Below are 14,017 nucleotides of genomic sequence, written 5' to 3'. Positions count from 1 at the left end.
AGACAAGAAATAAGAGAGCAGTATACACATAAACATAGCATTAAAACGCACACAAACATGCAACTAATGCCTTGTAATATATATGCACACAAGAAGGATATAAAACAGACACACTTACGATTACAAGCTTTTCTTTTCCTAAGTAAGTTTCTTTCTTTCAGCATCGCTCCTCGCTAACATGGCGGGAAGGTACGTCTGCGTTCTGGCTTGGCCTTCACTTACATGGGTGTGTCAACAGGGGTGCTTATAGGCCAGAAAATTTTATATGTATTTAGAAATCAATCCCTGAGCCTTGCTCTTCAGCTGTTCTTGAGAAAACAAAAGTGTAGCTGCAGTCTTTGGAAGCTAACAACCTCCAGGACTACTGAAAACCAACCAAGTCTGTTGAGAAGACTCAAGGTTCACCAAATATTCACAAGATGATAGGATTTTTTCCAGCCCTTGAGTCCCAACGCAATTTCTATAGAAAGGACTCCTTTAAAGTGTTACGCTCCCTCACTCGGCTTTCAATAGAAAGTCTAAAGATACACTGTTTTAATGAGATCTGCAACAGCAATAGGATTCAAATGTCTTCTGATCACAACAGATTTACTGAATTCTTTAGAGCTAAAATATGGATTTCATCAAGTACATTTTCTTCAGATGTAATAACTATACAGAATATATCATCAGCATACAATGCACTCTAGCAAAGGAAAAAGACTGATTACTCTACAATTTGAGTTTTCATTATAAGATGCAAGCTACTAGGTGGAATACTTGCAAAAAAAAATTGACCAAAAGAAAACCCTAAACAGATTCAAAATCATCTGAGCTTGCAGAGAATCTAAAACAAACCTCAGTTAACTCAGCTATGAGTTAACGCAATAGTTTCTTACAGATTATTCAGATGTCAGTATGCAAGAAAGAAGTACCATATATGATTTTTTGTGCAGGCAGGAGACAGAGGGCACGCAGAAGCACAGAATGATGCAGCAGGAGAGAGGAAATACAAAAATGTAAATGGAAAGAGGAGATGGATAAACACTTATTTTAAACAAGGACCACAAGAGGAATCATAAGACTACTGAAACCAATCTCACCCTTATTAAGCAGGCTCCTGAATGTTGGGATTTTCAGAAGTAATGACTGAAGTCTGCTTTCAGTGATGAACTGTGTTGAGTGATGAACTGAAACACAGGCAGTTCCATCTGAATCTGAGGAAAAACTTGTTTCCTGTGAGGGTGACTGAGCACTGGCACAGGTTGCCCAGAGAGGTCGTGGAGTCTCCTTCCCTGGAGATATTCAAAACACGTCTGGACGCGATCCTGTGCAAAGAGCTCTAGAGGACCCCGCTTGAGCAGGGGGGTTGGACTGGATGCTCTCCAGAGGAACCCTTCCAGCTTCAGCCATTCTGTGATTCTGTGTTTTACTCCAGACTTCAGTATGAGCAAAGTTACAGCATTTCAGAAAACATCAGATAGAGCCTTTGTAATATATACTGTAAGCAAAATACTAATCCATGTAAAATGAAAACCTGACTTAGACTGGCCTACTGCTCTTAACAGAACAGTGTTATATCTGAGATCAAACACCCAAGTCTCTCAAACACACAAGACTCACAAACACAATCCGATGACAAACCATAAAAGACAGGAAAAGAGGAGGAGGGAGGAAGAGGGAATTATTTTTGCATCAATCATCTTCTACATTTTTATAGCTGAAGTTCTCGATTACAAGTGAATCTGAAGGGTATGGACAGGTTCAAAACCGAGCCCCACCTTGTAAAATTAGACCTGCAAGATTAGAGGAAATACGATTGAGAGGAAAGAGAACGGCATGAGACTCTCGACAGAATTCTGACAAACCTATACTGGAGAATATGGGTTAACAAATTAATGTGAACACATACAAACCTGGGAGAAGTGGAAAATCCTGCTCTTTCCTGTGACTTTTAGTGAAAGGCAAACTATAACTTGCAAAACTTCAGACATTAAAGTAAATAATTATCAATAGTCAATAGCATTATGTTTATTTCTAAAGTCAAAGATGTAGTGCAGACTAGAGAACGGATTAAACGGTGTAAATATTCTACCAGAAACAGTACAGAATTAGCTGGATTGATAACATATTTTGGATAAAATCTTCTCAAAACTGTTGGGGATGACCATCTGTATTTCATAATGGCTCACTTTCTCCTTTTCTTGAGGGAGATAGAATTTAAAAGAATTTGAAAAATAATAAACAGAAAGCCATACTGAGGAGCAGGTTACTAAAGGAAAGGAATTCAATGATGTTTCTTCAGTTGGAATTCCTTTTTCAGGCATAAATTCTACATAAAGGGCAAATGATTTAAACAACTGGCACAGAATAAACCAAAAAAAGATATACGCAAACTCTGCTTAATGTTATATATACATGAAGGTAAGAGGTACCATATTTATAGCCACAGATTAAAACTGTAATGACTTCCTGGCAGCAATATGTCTTGTCAAACACTTTAGGGTTATACTTAGAGACTGGGGGGGGGGGGGGGGGAAGGGGGAGAAGGAAGGGGGAACACACACACACACACTTGCAGATTTGCTCTCTGCGTGTATTTCAATTATTCTCTATTTACTCTATGGACAGAAATCCTGACCTTTAACCTTTATCAGCCCTGCAGAGAGAAAAAGGAGTTGGAGAGCAGTTTGACTGCTGCAGCATCAAAAGAGTTTTGCTACACAGTCACAATTACTAGGTCTTTTGTACTAGCAGCAATGCTTGAAAAAGAACCCAACCTGACCTTTCAGCTGGCTAAATTTAAAGGACTAGCTACTAGAAAAGACACCTTTAAATGCAGCTGGGGAGCTCTGCGAGTAACTGAAAGACAATAAAATTGACAATCCAAAGTGTCTTTTTTCCCCCATCACATCTTAGAATGCGTCTGAATGCCACTAAAACATATTTAAAGCCACAGAACTAGAAGCTTTGCTTACCTAGATTTCAGAAAGTCTGCACCAATGTAAATTCAGAGTTAGATGAATTTAAACGCCTAATGGACGTGCACTAAATGAAAAGGAATACTATTTGCTGTGACACACTGTGGGAAAAGCCCAGATTTATCCCACTGCAGGAAGAGCAACAATCCTGGCACCAATTCAGTCTAATTTATAAACACTAGGCACATTGTGACAGCTTCGCTTTAACGGTCATAAATACTGTTCTAGCTCTTTAGCAGTAAAATACATGGCTCTATTGATCATAGGCACCACGGACAGCAAACAAATTCTCCAGATACAGGCAGAAAGGCTCAATAAACAGACTCCCAAATTTCTCACATCAAGCAAGGCTTTCAGAGACTACGGAACTATTGAATAACTAAAGAAGAACTGCAAAGGATGGATGACCTCTACTGGCATGACTACTCTCCATTAGTCAACCAACAGGAGAGAAGATTTCCCCCAAAACACAAATTAGCCAGAGGGTAAATCATTTGCTGATCAGAAAGGACAATAGCATCTTTGCTCTAAATAAATGCAGGCAACTCACACCCTCCTTGTTAAATTTAGTACAAAAACATTTGACAGAATAATATACAGATATAGCAAAGGACTGCCCTCTTTTACCTCTTCTCCTCCACTGTGGTTCTGATGAAGATTAATTCTGCTCTGTTGTAAAGTTTTTATCATTTTAACTTCCCATAAATATAGAATTTGCTACTGCTTCACATAGGCTGTTTGATAGTGCACGGAAAATCCTGACTAAAATGCAGATGCATTCTGGAAGTAAGTAGGGAAGGAGGAAATAAAGCTCTCAACTTCACATTTAATTAGGCTGTTTTCCTGTGGCCTTAGGCTGAATTTCTGATTTATGTCTATTTAAATCAGACCTCTTGAATACATTTCAGGAGAAGGACATGCAGAACGATTCCATAAATATTTATAGAGGAATTTTTATTGATGCTCCTCATCAGCTCTGAGAACAAAGCCAATCACTAGCAAGTTCCTATCTTCCAGCTAGGATGTCCAGCTGCAGGATCATGCAACCCCGTATAAACAAACAAAGCAGCCCAGAATCAACTGCCTTTCAGGACCATGCATCAGAACTAATCTTGCCTAAAAGAAAAAATTATATGCCCTGAAGCTCAACAAATTGAGGATCCATCAGTTTCCAGAAGTTCACTATTGAAAGAGAGGCACAAGAAACTGCCTCGGGGAAAAACTCAGTGCCTTTAATTGCCAGGACATGCTGAGAACAGGATTGACTCGTGAGGTCACACAGCACGGGACTAGGTGAAATCTTTTTGCTATTTGCTCCCAGATCATTTAGGTTTTTGTACATGACTAGCAACTGGAAGTAAGCAGTGCAAAGTTCAGCTGTGATATGGTAGTGCATCTCCACTAGCAGAAGCCTCCCACGCTCGTTCAGGAGTAGTCCCGAGCAGGCAGCACCAATGCAATTTAACCTTGAGGTTACAAGGACACAGCTCAGCATCTCCCCACTAGGAAGGGTCGTCTGCTATTTCTGAGCTAAGCAGAAGTGCTAGGACGCATTGCTTGACACAGCTGTCTGTCACCCAAATGATGCTGAAAGGCTATGCAGATGTAAGTCACACACATTGCCTGTGAAAACATCATCAAGATACTTACATGTTCTCAAGACCTGAAGATCCTACATCCCCCGCAGGAGGGGTACAACGTTCCTCAGGGATCAGACCCTCCCCACATTCGTGCTTACCTCTTCTCATATAGGATGAGACAAAAGGATCTGGGTCATGACTCCTACCCCTGCTTTTCTGAGCCATTGCAGAGGGCACCAAAAGTATGAGATTCAAGCAGCTGCAACTCTGAAAGACATCCACCCTCCAGCAAAAAGCCAGGTCATGTTTTTTCTCTGCTACCACCTGTTTGCACCCATTGGTCCAGATGTGCTCAGATGCTGGAATAAGCTATGAACCTGAATATGAAAGTCCCACAGGAAAGACCACAAAAAGAGGCATCTGGAAGAAGAAGCAATCAGCTACTCAGGGGTTTCCCCAATTACTCACAGAGATCTCTGCTTGCAAATCAAGAAAATCTCTGTAGTCCTGCCACAAGTTTTTCAGTACCAGACTATGGACTAAAATAAATCACTCATTTGCTTTTATTTAAGATAATTTTCATGGGAATGGGAAGTACTTCCAACATTCAATATGTGCAGCTGCCATTAAAGGGATACATAATCATGACACACAAATATTAACGACAGCCTGAAATGATACAGGACAGGAACAATTTATCACAGAGGAAAAAAAAATGAAATATTTAAGGCCGTGGTACCAATTAAAGGACAGTTTACCCAGAGGGTCACTGGAATGTGAAACAGTTTGCCAAGGGAAATACATGGTGTGGCTTCTGCTACAAAGCTGGACTGAATATCTGTTTGCAGACCCGTCACATATTTAAGCAAGACAAGGACTGGGCTGCAAGTACTTACAGTTTTCTTCCTACACAATATGTTTTTTTTTTCCATGCAGATAACACTATGTACTACATTCACGCAAGACCCCACCAGGAAAGCACGAATATATTTCCAAGTTTTTGAGCAGGCTTAATATCTACCTATGAAATGATTATCTTGAGATTTTATGTTACATTTTGTGATTAAAAAACAAATTACTTTGCAAGCCTCGGGATATTTATTAACAGGAACAAACTGGAAAAACACAGAGTAATCCGCTCAAATTAGAAGAATTTCAGCCTGCACTGATACTGAATCCATAAGCTGTCATGTATAGATGAGCGTAACAGGAACTTTTACAGACTAATGAGTAAAAGGGGAAAATAAATATTAAACACCACCAAATGTATACCTCTAAAACAAATTTGGCAATCCAGACTTAGTGCAATAAGCTTTCTAAATAAGTAAACCTTTGTAAATATTATATCCTTATCAACACCAAGACAAGACAACTGCAAATTTCAAGAGATACAGACACTCAGGCCAAAGTTTGAGCACTAGATGTCAGGTGCCTAAGACATGCTTAGCCACGCATTCAAGACGCTTGATATTAAAAATGCTGATTGTTCACAATAGACAAAAACACCGGCTGTAATTCAGTGGAATTACACAGTACAGTATAAACGTACGATCACAGGATCCTCTGCCTTCACGGCAACGTAGCAAAGATGATTGCTAATCAGATACAGAAAAAGTAACACACAAAAACATATATAAAATGCTGTTTTAAAATAGCCAGTTCAATTGTACACTGAAATATCAGACAGCCCCAGTACCATTTCCAAAGTTGCCTGAAATTGCCACAAAAATTTAAAGCATCCAACTCTACAGTAACAACAGGCAACCTTACCGGCAGTTGTAATTAACACCTAACTCTTTCTGCATACCTGAGAGCACCACAGCCTGAACAGACCCAGCTTTACTCATGTTGCCTTTAGCAACCAAACACTATTGCAGTCTATAAAAGTACTGCTGTAATATCCGATTTCCCATTAGCAATTCCTAACACTTTTTTTGATTTAGTAGAGAAAAAATTCAGGAAATCCTTTTAACTGTGCACAGTCGATAACGTCTTAGATAGTAACTGTTAGTAAGAAAAACATTAGTTATTTTTCTTTTTTGAGCCAGCCAGTCTTGATAAGACCCAGGCTTCTCCCCAAGGGAGCTTTAAGAGTCGACACCCCTTTAGAGAAAGTGAATGTGAACCACATGGATATGTCAGGCAAGGCTTGCTACAGAAAGGTTTTCAGATGCTTTTTGTAAGGAATACAATGTATGCACACCTCCTTTATTCCCTAGACAAGAAAAAGCCATTTCATTTCCACGACTGTAGTCTCAAATATCATACAAAGGCAGGAATAGTATGAAATTTGAACTTTGAATATGTCTTGTCCAAGCCACTGAGTTCAATTATACTACTGCTACAGAAACAGATATTCCATTAGAACAAGAGCAGAGAACAGCGTTTTCATGGGTATACTAACCAGTGGATGACAATCAGAGGTACTGAGCAGAGAAAGGAAAGAAAAAGTTCAGAAGTGCTCAAAAAGGCCTTGTAAGCACGTCATGTAAAATAGGCTGTTTCTTAGGTTTAATTTTCATTTGAAATTTAGATTTTGAATAAATTAGCTTCTTCAAGAGCTATGGCTAGGAAAAATATTTTATTATTTTTTGTCAATAGAAACAAATATCACAAGCAAGTAACCTCCCAAAGTACTCATAATTCTTTCCTCACCTCCTTTGCAAGCACAGTAGGGCTTAAAAGGAAACTAACCAGCACCTGGTGATAAATAGAAGCAGAATTAACTGTTTAAATATATCTGCAACCTAAATCATCTTCCATTTACAGGGCTTCACTCTTCAAGCTGAAAAAAAATGTAAAAAGCCAAGTGCAAATTTCGAAACCGTTATAGCAAATGGAACTGAAATACAAAGCATCAGTCTGTGGAAAAAAATATCTACCCGATGGAGTCCAACATTTTTACTTACGGATAGTTCTCTGTCACACCACCTGCACATCTGAACATCTCCTAAATACTCACATCGATTTCCACTCACCAGTTCTTTCAGGAAGAGACATATTTTCACAGCAGAGAAAAAAAGAAAAAAAAAGGAAAAAAAGGCAAGTAAAAGTGCCCTGTTCAAAATCACAAAAGAAGGGCATGACAGAGCCCAAGATACCCCATTCTTCTCTTGCACTTCAGCTGCACGGCCAGTCTTCCTTCCAGGACTGCCGCGGGCTGCCGATTTCAGCCACACATGACCTTGCTGCTTGCACAGTCTTCCACAGTATTATGAGCCTGAAATCTTACTCATACACCAGCTTTAACAAGGGCTACCACTGGTTAATTAAATCCCCTATTAGAGAAATGTAATAAGTATAAGTAGTACCAGAGACAGACAGCTGCATCAGTTAAATGATTCTATGTCTCTTTCAATAATTATCCTCCAGCTCAAATCATACATAGTTTTATTAAGCAACATCTTTGTAAGTACTATTACAAGAACCGCAATTTTGCTGCAGTGATAAATTATGCTATATGAGGACAGGCAAAGAAATCAAACGAAAGGGAAGCTTTACCTCCTGCTATCTGTACAAGGAAGAGCCACTTCTAGTATCCTTAAGATCACCTCTATTTCCACTCAGTGTCTGGGGACAGACTAATACAACCACATCAGTGCAGCTCTGTACCTGACCTAAAAAGCCTTGCCAAACTTTATCTGCATCTGCCTCCATCCTTCCTTCTGGCTCACAAACACACCCCCACATCTATATTTAGACTTGCCATCATTGAGGACAAGGAAATTCATATGCACGTGCGCGTGCAGAGCCCCAGGAATACATTAAGAGCTCAAGCACTGTAAAAAAATGACCTAATCTGAATTGAAATCTACTTCCTGCAATTTTCTAAGAGCCTGTGACACACATGAGAGCTCTTCACTTCCTCTTGTCCTGGCTCTTCAGCGTTAACTCACCACTGCTTTGCATGGCTGGTACGAGCTGGATACACTGACTTCAGATTCCATTACTGTCAAAGCTTGGCCTTGGTCTTCACTACTGAGTGACAAAATGTGCTCGTTTCCTATATTCGTGTATGTTCCTTAGAGCTTAGCAATAAAACCACCTTCCAAATGCTTACACTTTTGTAACATGAATCACCGCTGTCAATGGGAATTTCACCCAAATGAAGAATGAAGGCTTGGGCTCAACAGTGATCGCAAATCGTATTCCTCAGCTCTTTAGCAAATAAGTCCTACATGCATGAAGTCAGCCCATGTCCCTGATGAATAAATCTGGAGAGTGAGGTGCCAGAAATATGAACATTTAACCGTTCCTCTGCCGTTCACTGCCTCTTCTGTAATGTGCTTATCTGATTAAGTTGAAAATATTCTTCAGTTTCTTAATTTGAAACAAAACCTACAGGGTGATTTACCTTTTTTGAACCAATTAATTCTGCCTTTGAGTACCCAGAATATTAAACGATATAATACTGTCTTCTCTAGAGCAGAGACAGCTGGGTGGGCAAGAACTTAGTTTAGCATCCAGTAGAGCCTAAAACCCATGGCCTGTCTTCCTCCTCACCAAAGCTGACTACAAAGGTACTGTACAGTTAATCTGTATGTGCACTGTCAGGCTCCTGGTCTGGTCCTCTCCTAAGCGGCTTCTTTCTGGAGGGCCCTTGGGAAGAGAGAGAAACCAGATAAATAGCTTAGGTGAAGGCAGCCCGTTCACAGCAGCTACTTTTCTAAAGGGCCATCCAGCTTTTTGTCATAATGTGAGTGGAGGGGGGAGGATTTGGGATGCCCCAAAGAACGAAAACAATTTGGAACAGCCTACAACCATGATAACAAGTTGTACAGTGTCAAGGTCGCTCCTCAAGGGCCCCGTTGAAAAGATGGGCCAAGAGCAGGCCAGCGGGTTGGACGAGGGGTCTTGGCAAGCTTCATTCAGCCCTGCGGCCACCTCTTCAACGTGTTGCCTTACAGAAAATGAGGGAAGTTGACGTTATTATCCCTGTAAGACAAATTACTTGTAGGATTTGCTACAATCGCTGTAATAAAAGGGGTCTGCTTGTGGCACATAATTTTCCTGTTAAAATCTGTGAGTGGCTGAAGGCTCGAGTCATCAGGCAATGTGTCTTGAAACCAGAAGGACAAGCAACTCAGATTGTAGATTCCTGCAAAAGAGTCAAATCCACTGGCTAGAGGATGTCAGTACTTGGCTCTTGCTCACAAACACATTTTTACTGTTCTAGTTTACAGTTTTGCAGTGTCACCACCTATTTGACCACCAATTCCACTCAGAATTATTTTGTAATCTATTATTGTTACAAGTAACAATTAACATTACTACCACTAGAATATTGGAGGAAAATGTCTATGATCTTCTTTTTAATTCCTTCTGTGCTCCAGAAAGCATTCTGTGGTTTACCAGTGTCATAGTTTCCCTTGCAAATTGTTTCTTTTGTTTCCTTCTCCCTTCCACACAGGGCAGCAAATTTAGGATGGTAAAAATGAACAAACAGAAAGTCTGCACGCCACACCAACAGAAGGTCAACTGGACACAGACTGAGTCAAAACACAAGACAACAAAACACCCCAAATGCTACTAGAGGCAAGGAAAAATTCGTCTGTTCTCAAAATATTCAGTGGGATGACATCTGAATTGGAGGTGACCTCAGTACCATATTAGAGTCAGAGGCTTGAAATAATTCATACTTATGCCTTCTCTTTGCCCTTTACAGACCCAACTGTCTCCCCTTTTCAGTACATAGCAGAGCTCAACCTGGCAGAACTCCTGGTTTCTTTTCCAAGGAAGCCTCTTGCCTCCTTGCTTCAAAATAATCCTCTACAGCACTCCACAGGTCAAGACAGCCACTTCCAAAGCCCAGCTCCTCTCTGCTTTCTCCTGTTGCCTGCTTAAAGACAGCCAGAGCTTCCTTGTCAGGGCAAACGTCCCCTCCCTTCATGGAAATCCTTCTGCTAGATGTTTCAAGACAAAGTTGATTAAAATGGCTATATCCAAATCAGTTCATACTTCAAGCTTCCCCCGTTGGTCCTGTAAGGCCTGAGGCTATTTTTAGTCTCTTCTTCACATATGTAAAAAGCTATATTTCAAATTGCCAATGGATTCCTTAAAGTAATGTAAGTATAGTATTGTTTACTGGTGTTTTAGCTAAAATATATGAACCTGTTCTTTTTTTCAACTGCTGCTAAGATGCAAAAAATTCCACACAAACTTAGGAACCAATAGGAAGAAGTCAGGAGGGTGACCATCCCCCTTTACTTAATCATTTGAAGAAAGTCCCTGGACTATCTGGAGATTTTAATATCACCATTTAACAACACCAAAAATAGCCCCTAAATCAGAGTGAATTGTGTAGAGAAGAGCAAAGATGATTAGTGGGCAGGTTAGATTAACCTAGGCATAAAAATTAAAGGGTACAGCTTGGCTAGGCAGCATATAGTGAGGTGAAATATGAATAACTGTCTGCAAGCTTTCATTAAAATACTATACGGATATAAACACCAGAAAGGAAGACGAGCTCTCTGGGCTGATAAAATGATATAGCTTTTGAGAAAAAAAAATCATCTCTGTCCATGTTAAGTGTGTAACCCTCCTTTCTTCACCTACTCTCCTTTGGTAAGATACTTTTCTTCTCCTTCAACTGGCTGATTTATTTTAACCCCTTTTTTACTGAAGAACATTTCAACCAGTTAAAATGACCCCTTCGCCAATCTAAGCTTTTTGGTGATGCAACATCAGCACTTATCCTAGAGTATAACTGAGGCATAATTGTCAGTCATCTCACTCAAAATCAGCATACACCGGATAAAACAGTCTTAAATAGAGGTTACAGTCTTAAATTTAACTCTCCATGAGTATAAACTATGCTTGCAAACATACTATGAAATTTCAGAATCAAGTTGGCATCCAGGTTGATTAAGGCAATGGCTACATTACCATGTTGCACTGCTTGCAGAGCAGAGCAAAGGAGTTGGTATGGAGGATTCAATGTCCAAAGTATATGAATTTCAGAAGTTCACATTCAGGCTAACTCTGGCTTGGTCCTGAGGACTGAACACCCGCTAGGGACTGAACAGCATCAGGAGTGCTCCTGGAGCATATCGTCCACCTTACTTTCATCTGTACAGAATCCAGTTCCCATGCTCCAAGGCTGCCCCAAAGCACAGCACTGGGCATGACTAGGACATTCGCTTCAAAAGCACACTCCTGAGCCCAGCTAACGTCGATGCCTCCTTATGCACTTTTATAAAAAATATCAAACTTTAATTATCAGTCCTAAAAAGCAGAAGAAAAACCCACCACAGGAATAACTATAATTTGTTCTGCCAGCAAATTAATTGCTGTTAAAATACTATAACACAGTATAATTTTTATTTCATGGTTATCAAAACAATCCAATAACTTGATTTGTATTTAGACAATGCAACTCTTCAAAGTTAAAAAGAATGGTACTAAGTTACATTTAAGTAATAATTACTAAGGCCTCAATCCAATAAAGCTCTAAAGGCCTAACTTATCTTCAGGTCAGCAAGCATTTGACTTCAAGTAGACTATTTACAGGCTTAACATCAAGCATATGCATACATTATGCATAGTATCTGGACCCATATTCTCCAAAAAAATTAATAATATCATCTGCAGAGTTCACCTACCTCCTATATGTAAATGCAAGTGCTATTTACTACTAACATCAAAATATTCCAAGGAGCACTTTTTCCCCTTTGCTGTAATACAGAGTAATCAAAGAACAGTGGCTTTGTAACAGTGGTAATGGTCATCAGATGTGGCTGACCATCCTGCTTTTTTCTCTGCATGACTGCTGACCTGAACTTAATACATTATCTGCTGCGGGCTGCAGGCAAGAAAATGGACTGATACCCAATTGACAGAAGCAATAAAGTGTTTGTAAGTAGTATTTGATGGTAGACTGACAAGCACAATCACAGGAAGTAATAAAAGTTTCATGGAGCTAGCATGTGACATCACTGCTTTTCATCTACTGTGTGTCTAAATACGAACAGGGTAACCAACCTATTAAAAGAATAGGTTCCTATTAATTTGTGCATGATAATTAGTTATTCAGTGAATTCATTATCACTACCCATACCTAATACAAAAAGCTAATTGCTTCTATGTGAATGTTTTAGACAATCTGCCACTGCCTCTAAAAGCTGTAGTATTCCTGCAGGAGCTGAGCGTACTGAGGGACAGGTATAGCTGAGGGAGTACAAGAGTGCTCTTCTACTCTAGACTGTTCATATCAGGTTTAAAAAAGGCAAAACAAGAAGCTTAAATGAATGACCAGTACCGAAGGAACCAAACTGAACTGAGCGAGAACACATCGCAGCTTGCTATGTAAGTGAACGCCCCAGCCCAATGGATAAAGACTCTTCCCTGCAGCGCTAGCTAGCAGTTGTATTCACCAGAACTAGAAACGCAAGTCTGCTCGGACTTACAATTCCCACAAAACTTCATCAACTGCAATAAAATTACTCATTAATTACATCAGCAGTGTCATACCTTGTATGCTTTTACTGGTGCTAGCATTTGTTTATGGCTTTAGGAGAGGAGGCAGTTGGTTGTTTTTATGAGGTTTTTTTTTTCTGCCTAAGCAACCGAAAAAAATGCTCCTAATAAGGCTAGCAGAAAGGAAGTGGCTTTTTACCAGCACAGGATCTTGTGAACAAAATAATAAAATATAGTGCTATCACATAAAGTGCAATAGGAGCTGTGTAGGAACCAGTTATTGAGAACACTTCTGGCACTGGTGATTCACTCATCCAGTCCACGTGCAAGAAGAAGAAAAGGGACAAATTTCCTACGTGACTCTGGAAGAGATTCTCATGCCTTCTTTAAAAGACCTTTTGAGAAAGTGTCTCTGCTCCAGGAGCTGCCTCCTGAGAAGTTAAACCATCACGCTTTGCGCAGACTGCAGCCCAGCCTCTTCAGGGCATCTGAGCAGTCGCGGCACTCCTTAACTTTTTTATTAACATAAAAAATATTTCCCGATCGCCTCCACCAAGGCACGAAACGTACACATGACAGAAAGGAAACCTGCGCCCCACCACCCCACCGCCACGCTGAGGAGGCGCCCATCACCGCGGTCTCTGTCCGCATTCCCCGCTTATCTGCGGGGAGGGATGGCTGGGGAGTCATGGGGTTTTCGCTGTTTTTTTTTTTTTTTTTCACCCGCACTTTTTCAAACGCGAGAAGCGGGAAGGACGGCGAGATTGTCCCCTGCGCTTTAAATGGGGTAGCCGCGCGTGGCGGGGGGTGCGTGTGGCCGAGGTGTGGGTGCACGCGGTGCGGGTGTGCGGTGTGTGTCTGCGTGCGGTGCGGCGGGGCAGGGGCTGCGGGCCGTGACCCACACACGGGGGTGGGGGCGAGGGAGGAGCCCTCCTCCTCGGGACCCTCTGCCGGCGGGACCCCAATTCCCCTTTCCACCGACCTCCTCCCCCCACCCCGCGCAGCTCCCCTCGGTGGCTCCAGGGCCCCGCGCGCACGCGGGCGGACACGCGTGGGCACGGG

General features: G+C 41.0%; 1 protein-coding gene across 5 annotated transcripts in view; it reads right to left on the bottom strand.

Moving 5' to 3' along the window:
* ARHGAP6 (Rho GTPase activating protein 6) overlaps window positions 1-14,017 on the bottom strand; it is a 348,894-nt gene that overhangs the window by 158,896 nt on the left and 175,981 nt on the right. The window lies entirely within an intron of this gene.

This window comes from Struthio camelus, chromosome 1 (genome assembly GCF_040807025.1).
Source record: "Struthio camelus isolate bStrCam1 chromosome 1, bStrCam1.hap1, whole genome shotgun sequence".
NCBI classification, from domain to species: domain Eukaryota; kingdom Metazoa; phylum Chordata; class Aves; order Struthioniformes; family Struthionidae; genus Struthio; species Struthio camelus.
This window is presented reverse-complemented; position numbering and strand designations above follow the sequence as displayed.